Source organism: Acinonyx jubatus, chromosome D1, assembly GCF_027475565.1.
Source record: "Acinonyx jubatus isolate Ajub_Pintada_27869175 chromosome D1, VMU_Ajub_asm_v1.0, whole genome shotgun sequence".
NCBI lineage: Eukaryota > Metazoa > Chordata > Mammalia > Carnivora > Felidae > Acinonyx > Acinonyx jubatus.
In genome coordinates this window covers 16,730,070-16,749,973 of record NC_069390.1, presented here as the reverse complement: position 1 = coordinate 16,749,973, position 19,904 = coordinate 16,730,070, and the positions used below count along the sequence as shown (strand labels likewise).

The 19,904-nt window shown below is 44.0% G+C and overlaps 1 long non-coding RNA gene across 3 annotated transcripts in view; it reads right to left on the bottom strand.

Moving 5' to 3' along the window:
- Nucleotides 1-19,565, bottom strand: part of LOC113603367 (uncharacterized) — a 72,814-nt gene extending 53,249 nt beyond the window's left edge. For 2 of the 3 annotated variants that reach the window (XR_008290362.1, XR_008290361.1), the window contains exon 1: nt 18,820-19,565. This is a non-coding gene — a long non-coding RNA (uncharacterized LOC113603367). The remainder of the gene's footprint in view (nt 1-18,819) is intronic. The other variant, XR_008290363.1, reaches the window with a different exon arrangement.
- Nucleotides 19,566-19,904: the final 339 nt, after the last annotated feature.

The following is a 19,904-nucleotide window of genomic DNA, read 5'->3' as shown; positions in this document are numbered from 1 at the left end:
AGGGAAAGAAGCAGGTTTCAAAACAGTACTATGTACAGAATGATCCCATTTTGTGACAAAAATATAAATGTTTATGTATGCATAAAAAAGGTCTGGAAGGACCCAGTGGTTGTCTCTGGGTGGGTGGAATTTGCATGTTTCTTTTCCTTCCTTATGCTTATATGTATTTTGTGATTTTTCTATAATGAGCATAAATTACTTTTGTAGTAAGAAAAAAATTTTTTAACTACCAAAATTGTTTTTCTGATTGTAATGCATTTTCATTGTAGAAAATTTGGAAAGTCTGAAAACTATAAAAAAGAAAAGATAATTACGCATGTTGTTCTACCAAGAGAGTCTATTAACATTCTAGTATATTTCTTTCTAGTGTTTTTTTGTTAATGTACATATGAATTTTTTAAACTACTTGAGATCAAACTGATCTATAGTTTAATGTCCTGAAATTTTTTATTATTACTATGAATATTTTCAAAAATTATTACAAATTCTAAATACTAGATGTCTGGCAAAGGGCTAGAGAAATCAGCTATCCTAGGAGGGAAACAACTAAAAAGAGGGTTAATGGCCTCCCAAGTACAGCATAAGCATTTTAAAGACTTTCCTAGGCCCTAGAGAGGCCTTACATTGTTTAAAACACTTTAACATATTCCATAAGAACAATTTTAACTACAAAATTTTTGAAGGGGCCTTTTATAACTTTTGCTATTGAATCTGGCTAAACATACTCATTTAATTACAACTGGTGAACAACTCACTTAATTTATAATTGGCTATAATTTCTCAGTAACTATTGTACATATTTGGGAACTCTTGCAAAGTGAGAAAAATCCAACCTGCAAATTGTTTTCAAACATAAAGAAACAGTAAATTTCAACAATTAATGATGTTAACATGCTGTTACGTTTAATAGGTTTTTAATTAAACATTTCTTGATTTTACAGTTTCCTTTTCACATTTTGGAGCCAATAACTTTTTTTGGATTTCAAACTTTTTCCTAGGCCCTGAAGAAGTACCTAGGCCTTGAGTTCTGTGTCTCTCCTGCCTCGCTGAGGAAAATGCCCTGGCTGAGTCCCCTCGGCCAGTGGGCAGTCAAGACAGACAGATGTTAGAAACTGTCAGCAAGGACAGGAGCCACTGCAAAGACCAGCAGCAGGAAAGGCCAATTTATCCACCAGAGTTGTTTTTTCTGTGCCAACCTCCAGATAGAAAGTAGGAAATTTTGGACAAGGGATTCCTGCACAAATAGATTTTTGCTTCTCAAGTACAGAAAGTAAACTGGGGAAGGAGAAGAGAAGGAGGGTGAGGCAGAAAAGGAAGAATGAGGGAGGGAGGGAGGGAGGGAGGGAGGGAGGGAGGGAGGGAGGGAGGAAGAAAGGAAGGCTACCATTCATTAGTTGTTTATTATTACTCCGTGCTGAGCTAAGTGATTTACGTATTTCATTCAATACTCATGAGAATCCTATGAGATGGAGACTATTCTCACTCTCATTTTACAGTAAGGTTCCTAAGGCTGAGCCTGGCTAACTCATTGCCCCAAGGTCACACAGCTAGAAAGTGCTGGCCCAAGACTGTCCGACCCCAAAGCCTGTGTATTAGCCCCTATACCATATGGCCTCTCCAAACGCACCTGCCCTATCCGGCCCTCCTACTTCCAGAAGAACAGAATTTAAAGCTGGAAAAACCCCATGAGACCAGCTCGGGCTTCTTGTCTCTACTTTTGTCATAGCACTGCTCCCAAGGAAAATCTTGCTCCCTGTCGGCATGCTGCTGAGCCAGGCACTCCCGTGGCCCAGGGGCACTGTGCCTGGCCTACAAAATGTGCTCAGGAGATGTTGGCTGAATTAATAAATTAAATAAATCTCTCATTTTGTTGAGAAGGAAGACCAGAGAAGGAAATCTGAGGGACCACACAGTCCAGGTAAAACCCACTCACAGTGACTCAGCAAGGCAGTGGTGGCCGACTCTGGATGAGAATCCCAACCCGTGCTTTCTGCACTATTTAACTGAAATTTACACAGGACTTTCCTCTTTCTTTTATGCCACGTCCTTCTTACAACAACCATGTGTCATATGTGTCGTATGTGATCAAATCTAAGACCATCCATAGGACACGCTATTATTTTATGTTACAATAAGAGAGAAAAAAATGGAACAACACTGTCAAGCATCCTTGAGAGACACCCATCAACCAAAAGATGTATGCCTACCATGTGAAAAATGTGTGATGTTATTCATGTCTTAGAGATGTGGAATGGAGGCTCAGAGGAACAAAGTGGCAAGTCTTGGTCACAAAGCTATTAAGGGCCAGACATCTGTGATCCAAACCAGTCCAGGGCTCTCTCTACAATTGTCCCTCAAGGCACTATGATTTGATGACTGGGTTTTGGGGGGCGGGAAGGTGGAAAAGCTATTTAAATGAGCATCTTCATTCAACTGGTGACATAGCTCCTTCCCCACTAGATTATAAGCATGACACCTGAGAGCTGTTTTCCCAGCATCTAGCACTGTGGCTAGCACAGAGCAAGCCCTCAAAACATATTGGGGCACCAGGGTGGCCCAGTCAGTTAAGCGTCTGACTCTCGACTTCCACTCAGGTCAGGATTTCATGGTTTCGTAGGTTCAAGCCCTGCGTCATGTTCTGTGCACTGACCTCGCCATGCAGAGCCTGCCTAGGTTTCTCCCTCCCTCTCTCTCTCTGCCCCTCCCCTACTCACGCTCTGTCTGTCTCTCTCAAAATAAATACATAAACTTAAAAATATACATATCTAAGACATGGAAGGGGTTCACACTATGAGGCACACCAGAAGTGCAGAAAACATGGGCCTAAGTTAGAAGTCCACTACCTTGGGGCAGTCCTATGCTGCTGATATCCCAGGCAAGGGGAAAGGCAAGTGGAGAATGGCGGTGGGGTGGGGCAGGAGCCCAGGACTTCCGATGGGTCCTGACACAGACAGACCTGGTCAGAATCCCAGCTTTGCCAGCTACTAGCTGTGGGACCTTGGGTAAGTTACTGACTCTCACTCAGTCTCTTTTTCCTTGTTGGTAAAATAGGAAAAACGCAGTTCCGCCGATCTCTTGAGATGGTGTGAGAATTCAACAAGAAAACAAAAGTAAAAAGCTTAGCATGGTGCCTGGCACATGGCAAACAATCCATCACAGCTAAAGCCAGGTAAAGGAAGAAATATTGGTCTTATGCCATCTTGAACAGAATCACACCAGCTGGAGGGCGGGGGATTTCATAATTGGGAACCCTCAGCCTCAGACTGGCCGTAGAAACAGACAGTCCTACAGGAAAAGACCTCCCACCCACTTTTTCAAGATCAAATACACAAAATAAGAAATGAGAATTGAGAAATCACCATAGACACTAAATGAACTAAAAGAATCCTAAGCACTCACCTGGGAGAACCTAAAGCAAAAATGGTTAAACCCTGCATAGAATAGACGATTTTCTAGGAAAATAGAAAACATTACAGCTAATTCCAGAGAACTTTTAAAGATACAGTCAAGAAAGAAAGAAAGAAAGAAAGAAAGAAAGAAAGAAAGAAAGAAAGAAAGAAAGAAAGAAAGGAAGGAAGGAAGGAAGGAAGGGAGAGAAAGAAAATCTGAAACCTATTAAATACTGCAGAAGACATTGAGAATGTTTTCAAAGAGCTATACCCCAAAAAAGTGTCAGGTCCAGATGGTTTCATGGGTGAATTCTACCTGCTATTTAAATTGTTCCAGAGCAAAGAGAAAGCAGGAAAACTTCCAAATTCTTTTTATGAAGCCAACATAACAGTGCATGAAACCTGACAAAAAGGACACAATGAAAGAAAAGAAAGATGTTGGAAAGCTGCCTCTGCAAATCTGTAAACACTGCAAACATCTCCCTAAGAGTCAGGAGCAAAAGAAAGGTTTCCACTAACACCATCATTATTTAACATTGTTCTGGAAGTACTGGCCTGTGCAATTATACAACAGGGGAAAAAAAAAACCCAAGAAGTATAAAAACAGGAAAGAACAAAGTAAAATTATCATTATTTTTAGATGATATGGCTGTAAATCTAGAAAATGCAAGATAACTCACTCAAGAATTATCAATAAAATTATTTCATATCAATACAATAAGATAAACTGATTATATGATAAACAAAAGTGAGTAGCTTTTTTTTAAAGTTTATTTATTTTTGAGAGAGAGAGAGAGAAAGCGCACACAAGCTGGGGGAGGGCAGAGAGAGAGAGAATTCCAAGCAGGCTGTATACGCTGCCAGCAAAGAGCCTGATGTGGGGCTTGAACTCCCTAACAGTGAGATCACAACCTGAGCAGAAATCAAGAGTCTGACACTTAACTGACTGAGCCACCCGGGCACCCTGTGAGTAGCTTTCTTATATGCAATCATCAACTAATTAAAAAATACAAAAAGAGGGGTGACTTTGGCTCAGGTCACGATATCACAGTTCCTGAGTTCAAGCCCCACATCACGCTCTCTGCTGTGAGCAAGGATGCAATCATCAACTAATTAAAAAATAAAAAAGAGCCTGTGACTTTGGCTCAGGTCACGATATCACAGTTCCTGAGTTCAAGCCCTGCATCGGGCTCTCTGCTGTGAGCAAGGAGCCCACTTTGGATCCTCTGTCCCCCTCTTTCTCTCTGTGCCCCTCCCCAGCTTGCGCTCTCTCTCTCTCTCTCTCTCTCTAATAAATAAATATTAAATAAATAAATAAATAAATAAATAAATAAAATAAAACGAGATTCCATTCACATGGGCCACAACAAAAACACAACTATGACAAATGTGCTAAATCTATGAGAAAGCTTGAGAATACTAGACTTAATTGTCTGAATAAATGTAAACATATATCCTGCTTTGGAATAGGAAGATGTGCTATTGTAAAGATGTCAGTTCTCACAAGTCATTATATTTACAGTGATTCCAATTTTTAAAATACACAAAAAAGAGTTGCTTTTGGAATAAGATGGGCCGATTCTAAAGTTCACGTGGAAACATAAACATGCAAGAACAGCCTGACCAGCCTGGGGAGTGTGGGGGGGAGGGCAGTGAGGGTAGACTTTGTTACCAGATACTAAAACGTAACATAGTTTCTTAGATACCACACGGAAACCACAAAGAAAAGGAAAAAAATAGATAAATTTGACTTCATCAGAATTAAAGACATTAAAAAACCCACAAAGTTCAGAAAGTTTGTGTTTCACAGGACACCATTAAAAAAGTGAAAAACATAGGAGCACCTGGGTGGCTCAGTCAGTTAAGCATCCAACTCTTGGTTTCAGCTCAGGTCATGATCTCACTGTTCATGTGTCTGAGCACTGAGCTGGGCTCTGTACTGACAGCACAGAGCCTGCATGGATTCTCTGTCTCCCTCTTTCCCTGCCCCTCTCCTGCTCAGGCACTCTCAAAAAAATAAATAATTAATTAAATAATTTTAAAACTTTAAAAAAGTGAAAATACAGCTCAGAGAATGGGAGACAATATTTACAAATCATATATCTCATAAGGGACTAGTATCCAGGACATATAAAGAGCTCTTACGACTGCAAAAAACAAAAAACAAAAAGGATAAATAATCTAATTTTAAATGGGCAAAGAATTTGAATGGACATTTATCTAAACAAGATATACAAATGGTTAATAAGCACAGGAAAAGATGCCCTACATCATTAGTCATTAGGGAAATGAAAATCAAAACCACAATCAGATACCAGTTTATACCCACGAGGACGGTTCTAATCAAAAAGGTAAACGTTAACAAGGTGAGGATGTGCCGAAATTGGAACCCACATACACTGCTGTTAGGAAAGAATGTAAAATGCCGCAGCCGCTGTGGAAAACAGTCTGACAGCTCTTCAAAAAGGTCAACATAGAGTTATCATATGACCCAGGAACTGCACTGCTACGTATACGTACTCAAGAGAATTGAAAACATACGTCTACGCAAAAATCTGAACACAAATGTTTATACCAGCATTGTTCATCATAGCCAATAATCTGAACACAAATGTTTATGCCAGCATTATTCATAATAGCCAAACAATGGAAACAATCCAAATGTACGTCAATAGATGAATGGATAAATAAAATGTGGTATTAGACATACAATGGAATACTATACAGCAATACAAAGGAAAGAAATACTAAAAAAAAAAAAAAAAAAGAAAGAATGACACATGCTACAACATGGATGAACCCTGAGAATCATGCTAAGAAAGAAGTCAGCCATAAAATGCCACAAACCATATGATTCTATTGATGTGACATGTCTAAAATAGTCAAATCCATCAAAACCAAAAGTCGATTAGTGATTGCCAGGAACTGGGGGCAGGAAAGGGTGAAGAATGACTGCTAACAGAAACAGGGTTTCTCTATGGGGTGATGAAAATGTTGTGGAATTAGATAGCAGTGATGGTTACACAACTCTGAAGCTAGCAAAAAACTGAATTCACTAAAAGGGTGAATTTTATCACATGTGAATTATATCGCAATAAAGCTGTTGTTTTAAAAACCATGATGTAAGGGGCACCTGGGTGGCTCAGTTGGTTAAGCATCTGACTTCGGCTCAGGTCATGATCTCACGGTTTGTGCATTCGAGCCCCACATTGGGCTCTGTGCTGACGGCTCAGAGCCTGGAGCCTGCTTCAGATTCTGTGTCTTTCTCTCTGCCCCTTCCCTGTCTCTCTCTCTCAAAAATAAACATTAAAAAATTTTTTAAATAAAATAAAAAACACAATGTAAAACTTTGGTAAGCAAAACAGCTCAAAAGACCAGAATAAACACAATTACCCACTAGAATTTAGTATATAATCAAGGTGGCACTTCCAAAAAGAGGAAAGATGGATTATCTGGAAAATGATACTGGACCAACATTCCTGGATAGGTTAACAATGCGGGGAGAGCAGCATTTGGAACCCCACCTTGCTCCTTGCACCTAAATATATCCTGATGTATCAAAGACTTAAACGTCAAAAGGAAATCCATAAAAACATAAGTAGGGGTGCCTGGGTGACTCAGTCGGTTAAGTGTCCAACTTCGGCTCAGGTTATGATCTCACTGCTCGTTAGTTCAAGCCCCGCATCGCACTCTGTGCTGACAGCTCAGAGCCTGGAGCCTGCTTCAGCTTCTGTCTCCATCTCTCTGCCCCTCTCCTGCTCATGCTCTCTCTCTCTCTCTCTCTCAAATATAAAATAAAATATAAAAATTTTTTAAAATAAATAAACATTAGAAGTAAACTGAGGATTTCTTCTTTAATCTCAGAGTAGGAAAGGTAAGACACAAACACAAAGGCCCTTAAGAAAGAAAAGGTGTACATTGACTTAAACAAGTTCTAAATTTCTACATGGAAAAAAAAAAAACCAAAAGACAAAACAATAAGCTGGACATAATATTTGTAAAAATATAACACGTTTCCAATTTTCCTTTTTATATAAAAAATTTGTTTGTATCACTGAGAAAAAACAACCCAATAGAAAAACAAACATGAACAGACCATTTCCAGAAATAAAAGGGTAAATACAAAAAGATGTCAAATTTCACTCTTAATTAAAGGAATGTACATTAAAACAACTAGATGCCATTTTTCATCTATCAGATTAGCCAAGGTGAAAAAGGTTTCTAAAATACTGTATGTTCAAAGATGTATAAAAAGTGGTGCAATTGAAAATTTATAACCATACAAAAATCTGCGCACAGGGGAGCCTGGGTGGCTCAGTCCGTTAAGCATCCGACTCTTGATTCTGGCTGAGGTCATAGTCTCATGGTCCGTGAGTTTGAGCCCTGTGTCAGGCTCTGGGCTGACAGTGTGTAGCCTGCTTAGGATTCTCTCTCTCTCCCTCTCTCTGTCCCTCCCGTCCCCCTCACAAAATAGCAAAATAAACTTAAAAAAATCTGCACATAGATGTTTACAGTTGACCCTTGGACAATACAGGTTTGAACTGCATGGGTCCACTTAGATGTGGATTTTTTAAATATAAATATAGTACAGTACTGTAAATGTATTTTCTCTTCCATATGATTTTCTTTTTTTTTAAAGACTTTAGTTTTAAGTAATTTCCACACCCAGTGTGGGGCTCTAACTCACAACCCCCAGATCAAAAGTCACATGTTCCACCGACCATGCTAGCCAGGTGCCCCCATATGATTTTCTTTTTATTTTTTCTTTATTTAAAAATCTTTTTAATTTTTTTTAATTTATTTTTGAAAGAGGGAAAGAGACACAGAGAGACAGAGCATGAGTGTGGGAGGGTCAGAGAGAAACACAGAATCTGAAGCAGGCTCCAGGCTCCAAGCTGTCAGCACAGAGCCCAACACAGGGCTCAAACTCACAGACCACGAGATCATGACCTGAGCTGAAGTCAGATGCTCAACCGACTGAGCCACCCAGGTGCCCCCATATCATTTTCTTAATAACATTTTCTTTTCTCTAGCTTACTTTACTGTAAAAATACACATATCATAATACACAAAATATGTGCTAATCTGACTATGTTATCGGTAAGATCAATAGCAGGCTATTTATTAGTAGTTAAATTTTGAGGGAGTCAAAAGTTATACTCAGATTTTCAGCTGTGCAGGGATCTGCTCCCCTAACCCCTGCATTCTTCAAGTATAGCAACTTTATTCATAATTGCCAAATCTCAGAAGCAACCAAGATGTCTTTCAATAAGTGAATGGATAAACAACCTGTGGTATATCCATACAATGGAATATTATTTAGCAATAAAAAGAAATGAACCATCAAGTCACAAAAAAGACACGAAGGAATCTTAAATGCATATTGCTAGGTGAGAGAAGCCCACCTGAAAAGGATTATGATTCCAATTATATGACATCCTAGAAAAGGCAAAACTATGGAGACAGTCAAAATATCACTGTTTGCTAGGGGTTGAGGGCAAAAGAGAGGGAAGGACGACCAGATGGAGCACAGAGGGTTTTTAGGTCAGTGAAACTACTTTGTATGATACTACAGTGTGGATACCTGTATTATACATTTATCCAAACCCATAGAATGTAGGACAGAGTGAACCCTAATGTAAAGTATGGACTTTGTGTGATAATAAGTATCAGCATTGGTTCAGCAATTATAACAAATATGCCACATTAATACAGCATGTAAATAAGAGGGGAAACTATGGGAGAGGGAGGGAGAGATGTGGGAACTCATTACTTTCCCGTCCATTTTTTCTGTAAACCTAAAACTTCTCTAAAAAAAAAAAAAAAAAAAAGCTACTTATTTTTTTTTTAACTTGTACAAATACATTGGTGGTAGGTATGTAAGTTGGTACAATCCCTTTGGAATGAAATTTGACAATACTTTCCAAAAAATTTTAGAACACATGTCCTTTTACACAGATAGTCCACTTCTCAGACTTTATCTCGCACACATACTCACAGGTAGGAAATGACATTTATACAAGACATTCATCTGTTCTGTTTGTAATGGCAAAAGACAGGAAATAGCCTTGTGGCAGACAGACAAACGGCCCCCCAAAATTCCATATTCCAATCCCCAGAACCTGTGAATACTCATGGCAAAGGGAATTAAAGTTACAGATGGAATTAAGATTGCTAAACAGCTGACCTTAAAATAGGGAGATTACCTGAGTTAGCTCAATATCATAACAAGGGTCCTCAGAAACAAAGGAGCGTAGCAGAAAAGGAGAGTGAGAATCGGGTGATTTGAGAAAAAACTCAACCTACGGTTGCTAGCTTTGAACATGGAGGAAGGAGACACAAGTCAAGGAATACAAGTGGTCTCTAGAAGCTAGAAAGAGCAAGGAAACTGATGCTTCCCTAAAGTCTCCAGAGGGAAGGTAATCCTACCAACACCTTGAACTTAGCCCAGCAAGAACCATTTCAGGCTTCTGATCTACAGAACTGGAAGATAATAGAGTTCTGTTGTTTTAAGCCACCGAATTTGTGGTGATTTGTTACAGCAGGAAGAGGAAACTAATACAGACCGAAACGTCTGTCTGCAGAGAACTAGCTAAATAAATGCAGTGTAATACTGTGCAGGCTTAAAAGAAAGGGGCCTCAGGGGTGCCTGGCTGGCCCAGTCGGTGGAGCATGCGACTCTTAATCTCGGGGTTGTGAGTTTGAGCCCCATGTAGGGTATAGAGATTCCTTAAAAACAAAACCTGTAAAAAAAGAAAAAAGACCGGTGCCTCTTTACATACTCATATGGAATTCATTTCAAGGAACATTGTCTAGTGGCGAATAAAATGCAAAGTACACGAAGAGTGTAGAGAGCATGTTATCTGTGTCAAAAGGAGGCACAGTTTCAAATCCACATAGATCTTCATATGTGCACAGGCTATCTCTGGAAAGATATACCAGAATCTGGTAACATTATTGAATATTTATTGCCACCACGGGAGGGGAAATGGGTGACAAGAAGTCCCAATGGCAGAGATGCTCATTTTTCACTGTACTCTCTCTCAGGCTGTTTTGGTTTGGGGTTGCTTTTGTTTGTTTGTTTGTTTGTTTGTTTTTTTAAATCATGTACGCGTATGACCTTAAGAATAGAGAGAAAAAAATCTTTTAAGAGAGTGGGTTTTTAGTGTTTTAATCTTCTTAACAAGGATTGACTTAACCCATTCCTCAGTGGTGTGGTGTCCCATGCTTTTTCTTTCTTGATCTTCCCACCAATTCCGACAGCTTGGTGTTTGTGGGTGCGGTCATCAGTTCCTACCCAAGGGTGAGGCGCTGAGGCTCCGAGGGGTTGAGTGGCCAAGTCGCATAGCGGGTAAGTTTTGCAGCTGGATTTTAAAGCCCGGTGTTCTGGTTCCAGGGCTCTCTCTTCAAACCATTGCAACGTGTCGCTGCCAGTTCCAACAGCCTCGTAACCCCCAGATGCTACCACACGGAATTGTCAGACAGGGATCTCAGCCCTCTCCGGGCCTTCAGGTCCCTCTCCCAGACCTCAGAGTTGAGGAGAAGGTCAGGCTCCACAGGGGCCCTGCCTACACTGCCTTCTGGATTCAGCCCACCTTCTTCTGTTACATCCCTCAGCAAAGTTCCTTTGGGGCCTTCTGGGGAGAGGCCGCCGCCAGCGGTCACTGTGGCTCTAATTGTTCTCTCCGGTGAGCTCACGTTGCAGTCGGCCCAGTGCAGACACCTGCTTTCCTCAGGCAGAGATGAAACCCTAGAGATGACGGGCCTCGGCGGAGTATGACATCTTGATCAAATAAGGCTGCCCTGAGATTTCTCGTTCCTTCAAGCTTAGGGCCGGAGATGGAGGGGGGTCCCCCCCACCCTCCGTCTGTCGGCAGCTTACAACTTCAGGCACACAAATCCACCTTCCCGGGCCTCACTTTCTGGTAAAATAGAGATCATATTCCTGTGTTGCACGGACAGATGTTGCTGGGTCATTTACCTCTTGGGAGCACTATTTAAATATAGCCAAACTGCCTTTCATGTTGAGGATCTCAAAGCATTTTTAAATGAGTAATTAATGAAGTTCAACATCCAGAAAAAGCAAGAATTATTGTCTTCATTTTATAAATAGATCAAAGGTCACACAATCAATGGCAGATGTAGGAAACAGATGTAAGAATTCTCCTTTTGTCCCTGACTGCAGCCACTAAATCCCACCCCTGGTATCATTGACAGACCTCCTTTCTGCTCTCTGACTTCTGGCCAAAGACGTGAAATTGGCCTTTATATGTTTCCACTTAAAGGTTTGAATTCTATGTATGGTTCATATGCCTTTGATATGTCTGGAATTTATAAAAGAGAAGGAGAAGAATGATATTTGATGCTTTTCAGAGATCATGTTGGGACTGAGCCTTATATAATGGGTCAAATGCCAATAAAGGAAAAAAAAAAAAACGCTCACCAGATCTTCAGGAAGTTCACTTTTATTCTCTCTCTGAAAGAATTCTGTCTGTTAAAATTAAACAGAGTGTATCTTTATTCGCCCAAATGATTGTTGTGGGAGCAACGGACGTCACCACTTATTGAGCACCAACTGTATGCTAAGCATTGTTCTTCTTACCGGCATACATTATACCATGGGATTTTCACAAACACCTGAGGAAGTTTTTATTAATCATTCATTTTATAGATAATATATAACTGGACTTGGAGATAAAAGGTTGAGGAAAAAGGAAAGACAAAGCTCAAATAAAATTAATTAAGCAAAAATGACAGGGTATATACTCTGTGCCAGAGGTGTTGGGTTCTGATAGATACAAAGATGGAGATACGAAGATGAAGAAAATAGCGCCAGATTCCTGCTCTCAAGGAATTTATAGCCTCGTGAATGGTTGAGGGTGAGGGCTGAGCAGAAGCACATAAAAAGACAAATGATGTCAATGCAATTCAGTCCAGAAGTATTTATTGAGTTGCTGCTATGTCTTAAACACTGCACTAGTCACAGGGGATAGTCCCTCTTCTCATGGAGCTTATAGTCTAGTGGGAAAGTCAGACATTAATCAAATAATCACACAGGTTTAAACTGTACTTGAGTAGAGTAGAAGACACCAGATGGACGACAACCTGACAAAGGATTAGTTTCCAGAACATATAAAGAGTTCCCACACGTAATAAGAGATAATGCAATAGAAGCATTGTCAAACCAAGGGCAATTTTTAAAAGATGAACGGCAAATGAACAATAAACAAAGGAAAGTATGCTTTATCTCTCTTGTAAACAGGGAGTTGCAAATTAAAACACTGAAATGCCATTTTATACCCATCAGCTTGGCAAAATTTTTAAAGTCTGACATTACCAAGTGTTGTTGAGGATGCCAAGCACGGGAACTCCAAGTTACATATTGCTATCAAAGTGTAAATTGGTACAACCACTTTGAAAAACCGTTCAGCCACGCTGAGTAAAGCTGCCAATTCACGTGACCCAAGTCCAGCAATTTCACACACAAGTATCTACCCGATGGCTCCCTTTCACACAAGGGGATAGGTATAACAAACATTCATTGTAGCATTGTTTCTAACAACATGAAAGTGACAATGAGCTAAACGTCCTTCAGAAAAAGATGGGTGAATAAAGTGCGGTGAACTCATGCAATGGGACCCTGACGAGCAGTGAAAATGTATGATCTAGAACTCCATGAATCAATGTGAATGCATTTTGAAATCATAAGCTGAGTGAAAAAAGCAAGTTGCACAATGATATAGTCAGTATAATGCCACTTCTCCAAAGTTTGCAAACATGCCAGACAATTCTATAAAGTGTTTATAGGCACAAACATATATAGTAAAAATACAAAAGCATGTATAGGAATATGACACATCCCAGTGCAGGAGAGTGGTTACCTTAGGAGAGAGACAGACATGGGTTCAGAGGGCTCTATATTGAAAGATGTTTTATGTGCTTAAAAAAAAAAAAAAAAAAAGATTTGAAGAAATCGTGGCAAATGTTAAGCTTTGGCAAAGGCTCGAGGGGCATGGGATGGGTGCGGAATAAATAGGTGTTAACGATATTACTCTCTGTAGTTTTTTTATGTGCTTTGATCTATCAGAGAATTGAATTGGAGGTGGGGTTGGGGGAGGGGTCTCAACGGATGTGATGCTTACTTAGGATGACAGCCCAAAACTGAATAGGTGAGGAAGGGCAGAAAGGTGTACCAGGCAGAGAAAACAAGCTGTGCAAAGACCCTGGGGTGGGAGGGTGAGCACAGAGACTGGGAACTGAGACCCCCAGTTCTGTGGCCAGAGCAGAGGGGAAAGGGGGCTGGAGTTGGGGTGGGGGGAGGGTGGTGCACAGACCATGCAGAGCCTCATAGGATATCTTGAAGATCAGGTTTTTACCCTATGAGGAAGGCAGCAAGGATGGAAAGCACTGGGGCCCAGAGAGACTTCTCTCAGCTAGATAGCAGAACAGGGAAAGCATTCATGTCAGAGATGACTCATATCTTGAGTTGTGGAGAATGAGTAAGAGGAAGCCAATTGGAGAAAGAGGAGGAGGGAGTGAGGTGCAAATTCCCTGAAGAGGGCCCAACAGCAATAAAAAGACCCCGAGGACCTTCCACAGCATGGTCCCGCCTAGGTCATACACTCAGGACTAGCTCCAGAGGTGTTAGGAAATGGCCATGAACACAGAAGGCTTGAGGTCCCAGGCTGGGCAGCCTCAAGCCAAGAGAGGCATGGCCAGACATGGGTGTAGGTGGCTTGCTCTAACAGTGTGTGAAGGATGGATCTGAAGGAGGCTGGGGTGCAGACAAGGAGATCTTTGAGAGAAATATGCTAATAGCCTAAACCAGGATGGCTGGAACTAGAAAGCCATCCATCCTGGAAGAAGTGAGGGGTGCCCGAAGAAGTATTTAGGAGGGAAGGCGAGACATCTAGGACGATGGTTGGGTGGCCACCGCCGACATGGACAATAATAGGGGCAAGTGCGTGCAGGGCACACCAAGTGGAACTGTCCTATGAGCAGCAGAATGGGTGCGCCAAGGGCTCCCGCCAGCTGGGAGCAGGAGGCGCCTCCTGCGGGCGTTTACTGACCACTCACAGCCAATGAGTTGGTCCAGAAGGAGGGCAGAGGAAGACGAAAGTGAGCAGGTCTCGGGTGGGGGGGAGGGGGGGACGACAAGGAATGGGACTGGGGCGGGCTGGGGGAAGAGAAGAGGGGGAGGGGGGAGGACCGCGCAGACGCTGAGCGGCCGCCGGGAGACCAGCCCCGCGCGGGCTGGGCGGGCCCGGAGTTGGCCTCGCCGGCCTCACCGCGGGGTGCAGGCGGAGCCCGAGAGCGCAAGGCGCGGGCGCGCGGGCGGGCGGGGGGAACAGGCGACTAGAGCCGTGGACTTCCCACAGCTCCTAGGGCTGCCTCGGCCGCAGCGGTCGAGGACAGCAGGGCACCGCGCGGCCCCGGACGTCTCCTGCACCCCGGCCACCCCCGGCATCCCAGGCTCCCCGCGTGCCCAGGCCGCGCCTCCCCGCGCCGCGCCTCCCCAACGCCGGGACCTGGCGACGTCACTGCGGCTCTGACGCGCGCTAATGGAGGCACGGGCGGAGGCGGCTTGGCGCGGGTGTCCCCCGGGGAGGTCCCGGTCCTTGCAGCCCGCGGTCGCGTCCTTGGCCCTCCTCCAGGGGAACCTCGATTTTCCAATCTCAGGAAGGCCGGCTGTCCTTCGGCTACTGATAAGGACGCGAGCTCATGGTAAAAGATTTTAACAATGCCCGGAAAGAAATAACCGGACCCAAGAAAGAGACTAATAATAGCAGCCCGCTAGAGTTCTGCTCTTGTGCTCAGCGCTCTTAAGAACAGTAATAACGACAACAACCATAAGAGCCACCATTTATTGAGCGCTTACTCTGTGCCAGGCACTGTGTTAAGCGCTTTGCAGGCAACAACCCTCGGAGGTAAGTACCGTTATTATCCCTATTTTAAGGAAACTGGGGCACAGAGAGGTTAAGTAATTTGCCCCAGGCACACAGCTAGCTGATGTCAGTGCCAAAATTCCAACCCAGGCTGTCTGATCCCATGTAATCCTCATGTCAACCCATAAGGTCGGGATCAATCTCTCCATCTTAAAGATGAGGAAATTAAGGCACATGGAAATTTAAGTACCTTGCCCAAGGTCACCTAGCTGGAAAATGGATGCGGCAGAAAGCGAACCCAGGGCTCCTCTCTGTTCGCAGAACCCGCGGTCTTGGCCATAGGCGATGCCACTTCCAAACCACCTCCGACAGCCCAGCAGGCTTTGGCCCCGGGTCCCAAGAGGCGCAGCCTCTGCGGGGTATGGGTGGGTTCCCGCGGCCTCCGATCCCCGGGTGAATCGGATGTTTCGGAGCATCGTCTCTGCTCAGCCCGCAGGCGTCAGATAGGGACGCGTCTCCCGGAATCCGGTCGGGACCTGGCCGCGCGGTCCTCAGAAGGGATGGAGCGGGGGCGGAGGCAGCGGGAGGGATCCCTGGTCCCACCTGCAGAGCGGCGGGGCTGGCGGCTTGCTCTGTGCGGCCGGCAGAGGGCGCTGTCGCACGCGCCTCGGGTCCCACGGTCACCAGACCCCCGAGGCCTGCAGCCTCCGCCTGCAGATGCCTGGACTCGGAACGCCCCAAGTGGGAACCCCTTCTTCCTGGCGTCTGGCACCCCTCTGACCCCTCATCTCAGCCCAGGGCCCTCTTTTCCTGACTAATTCCCGTTTTCTGTGGTCCTGCCATCCCACCATAGGTTTTCAAGTCTTCCCCAGTCCCTGCGCCATTGATTTAGTTACCTCTCGCTGAAAGGCAAGAACACTGATCCCATTCCATTAAAAACCTCAGGTGTTTGCAAGTCATACTCGGCTTTGTCTCCCCTTCTCCTGGCCCCTTTGGTGAGGTAAAATGGAGATAAACCATCTCGGAATAGATAACTAATTTTCTTCTCCGAAACAGGAGGAGGGGCTTGGTTAAGGAAGGAGCAGATTGATGAAAGGATCTATATTTTTTAATAGCTACAGTGTCTTGAGAGCTTGTTTTGTGCTGAGCCCTTCCTGTGTCTTGACTCCTCAATCCTCACTACAGCCCAGAGGAGTGCATCATTATTCTTTTGATAAAAGAGGCCACAACGGCAATGCTGGGAATCCACTAGGAGGATCTAACTTTATTATTAAAAAATTTTTTTTTTTTTTGTTTTACTTAAGTAGGCTCCATGCCAATGTGGGGCTTGAACTCACAACCTTGACATCAAGAGGTACATGCTCTACCGACTGAGCCAGCCAGGCACCCCCAGGAAGACATAACTATAAAGCCATGTTCCCATCAGCTGATCCAACTGAACAGAAGAGGTAAGATGCAAACCAAGCAACAGCAAACCAAAATCTGCTCCAAGAGTGCTTAGCAATACTACACACAGGTGAATTAGGGGCTTCGATTGCTTTGTGAGCCCAGTTTGGGACTCAAGTGTCTAAAAAAAGAAAAAAACAAAAGCTAAAAGTGCAGGCAGAGGAGAACAGGAATGAGGGTTTTCACTTTTGCTTGGAAAAGCATCCTGAGAGGCCCACTCACTTTCTATGACTGGGCTCTGAGGAAATAAAGGTGGTTCTAGGAAAATCTGAAAAATATGAGAGGAAAAAAAATGCCTTCTGTGGTTTTTACTTTAACCAAGACTCATATGGCTATTTGTGTTTTATTTTTAAATTAATGTGGCTCTCCCCACCCTTTAAATTGGCACATAAATCACAAAAAAACAGAAGGAAGGCCAGCTACACACTTCAAACTTGGTGGGTTTCTCAGGAAGGAGGTACATGACTTGAAGGGGAAATGAGGATTAAATGAGGTGCTTTAAACATTTGAAAGACAGACTTTCCACAAGGAACTTAGATCATAAGCCCTTAGAACGGGAGCTTTGTCTGGGTTTGGGCTCGGTATAGTGCCTAGAATCGGTGAGTGTCCATGAAATGTGGAAAACGAATCACACTTTTGGCTTATGTCTGCATCATCTAACCATCTGGGCCACCACTTTGCTTATGGTTTTAGAGTGTGGCTTCTAAGGGATTTTCCTGTCCCCTGGATCTTAGTCACACACCTTCCCCCAGACTCCTTACTTTCCCAGAAGTTTGCTCTGGGAATTCAGTCAAGGTGAGGCAATTGTTATTGATGATGATGTCACTAGGCTTGGTTAAACAGAATGACTGCTCAGCTCTGGAATCACCAGCTTGGTTTCCCTGCTTTTCCAAACAGGGAAACCAAGGCAGAAGGGACCTCAGGAGACTGTCACTTCACAGTTCTGATTCTCTTGCCCTATTATCTTTGAACTAGAAGGGTTCCCCCATGCCCAACACAAACAAGCCCTGGACATCCCAGGCTGCCTGTTGCAAAATTCTTGGACTTCTTTGACCTTATCTCTCTCTGCTGCTTCCCTCATTTTTTTCTGTGCATTCATTCTACAAACATGCATTGAGAACCCACTATATGTAAGTGCTACTGGTACAGCAGAGAACCCAACATGAGCTCATGAGCTCACTTTCTCCACTTGCCACCTGGCTCCTGACCTCATGGCTACAACTTGCATGCCTGGAGAGGCCCCACAATAGTAAATGACTTGCTTCTCCAAGTGGGACAACTGCTCAGACATATCTGACATTCTGGTAGCTCCTGGCAGCTCCAGGAGACCACACCCTGTGACCTCAGGATACCACCTTGGTGACATCCATTTGGCAGAAGTCCCGACATATACCCTCAGAGGCAGAGCCTGGAAAGGCTCCAGCTCTACCACTTGCCCATACCTCTTCCCTCATTGTCATGCCTTCAGTTCGTATGATCATTGTTGACAACCTTAATAGCTTGGGCCATATTTATGAAGCATCCATTACAATGAAAAAATCCTATAGTCCCATAATACCCCACTGTTCAAAGGAAAAGCTTGGCTGAAACAAACCACAGTGACTGTCTGGCAAGTGGTGGATATGTTGGATAATGCTACGAGTCTTCCAGGTCATTTTGTTATTGAATCTTGGGATTGAGTGATTCATAATAATGAGGGGAAAGAAGAACACTAGCCTTGTTTCAGCTTTCCAGATTATTCAAATGGAATCGATTTTCAACGTCAACATCATAGTTATGACAGAATGCTTAAGGTGCATTGTTGGTTTTTGTCTTTTTGGAACATCCATTAACTAATACTCAATGACTTGGTTGTCACCCATTCCAAAAAAAAAAATTTTAAAGGAGAGAGAGAGTTTGAACTGTAGGATTCTGATTATGTCCCTGGAAGTCCCTGTAGAGAATAGATTCCAAATTATATTCATTCTTTTTGAATATCCCAGCCCTCAAGACTGTCCCATCCCTGCTAGCTACAGCATCATTTTCCCTCCCCTGGAGGAAGGCAGAGGCCCAGAGACCAGAAGAATGAAGGAGAGTAGTGAGGAAAACTTTTCCCTTACCTGAGTTGCAGAGCCACTTGAATCTAGAGAACTGTTACATTTGTGCTGTGTCTGTATGAGTTCGTGGTTGTGCATTCTCTGGCTGATTCCAAAATCTCCATAACATGGGGGCCTGAGATACTCTAAAAAGAAGGCCTGTCTGGGAAGGACGTGTGTCCACCCACCAAGAAGTTCTTGGTGGTCAGTGTCTGCATATCCAGCGGCTCGGGTGAAGAGATTTGGAACCACTGAGCATTCCTGCTGGGATCTTTCCAAGCCCTTTTGGGAACCGGCAACAGCGCCTGTCTGGGGAAATTAGTTTTGCGCTTTCACAGAGTGAGAAATTCCTCAGGGGCATTCTTGTACTTGGGAAGAGAAATCAAACCCAGCTCATTCCTTTAGGGCCCATGCCATTATTAAAGCAGACCGAGTCCAATTCACTTGGTCCAGCCTGGGGCGGTGGGGTGGGGGCAGAAGCGGCGGAGTTCAGAGAATTTCACCTGTGGCTAAGGCCCTCCCCGGACTGGCGCAAGCTTGAGGTTTCAGGGGATTGTGTTACCAGCGTGTAAACACCGTGAGTGACAGCCAACGCTCCCATTCGACCACAGAGGATCTCAAACCCTTCCTATCTTCCTAGAAACCCTGGCGGCCGGGCGGCTGCTTGCCGTCTGATGCAACAGTTTGCAACGCTCGCTTCTGGGAGCGGAGCCTGCCGCGGGGCGCTGGGCGCCCCGCCGACGCGCATGCGCGGACTGCGGCCCGGCCGGGCCGGGCTGGGGAGAAGCTTTTCACCAGATGTGCGGAGGGGGACGGCGCGGGCAGGGGCGGGGCGCGGGCGGGCTGGGAGGCCTTTGGCAGCTCGCGCCGGTGATCTGAGTTTAATTAAACTTCTCCCGAGGCATTGGCTGACTGATTGACCCAGTGATCCAAAAAAAATCAGAGAGGCCCGAATCGCCCTAAACGCGACGGGAGAGAGAAGTTGGGGAGTTGGCTTTCGGTTTCCAGAGCTGGGCCTTTGGATTGTGCCTTCCTTTCCCCAAACCCCCCAAGCCACAGTTAATCCGGGTTACAGGATCTCGTTAGGGCGTAGGGCCTCGCTTGTCTGT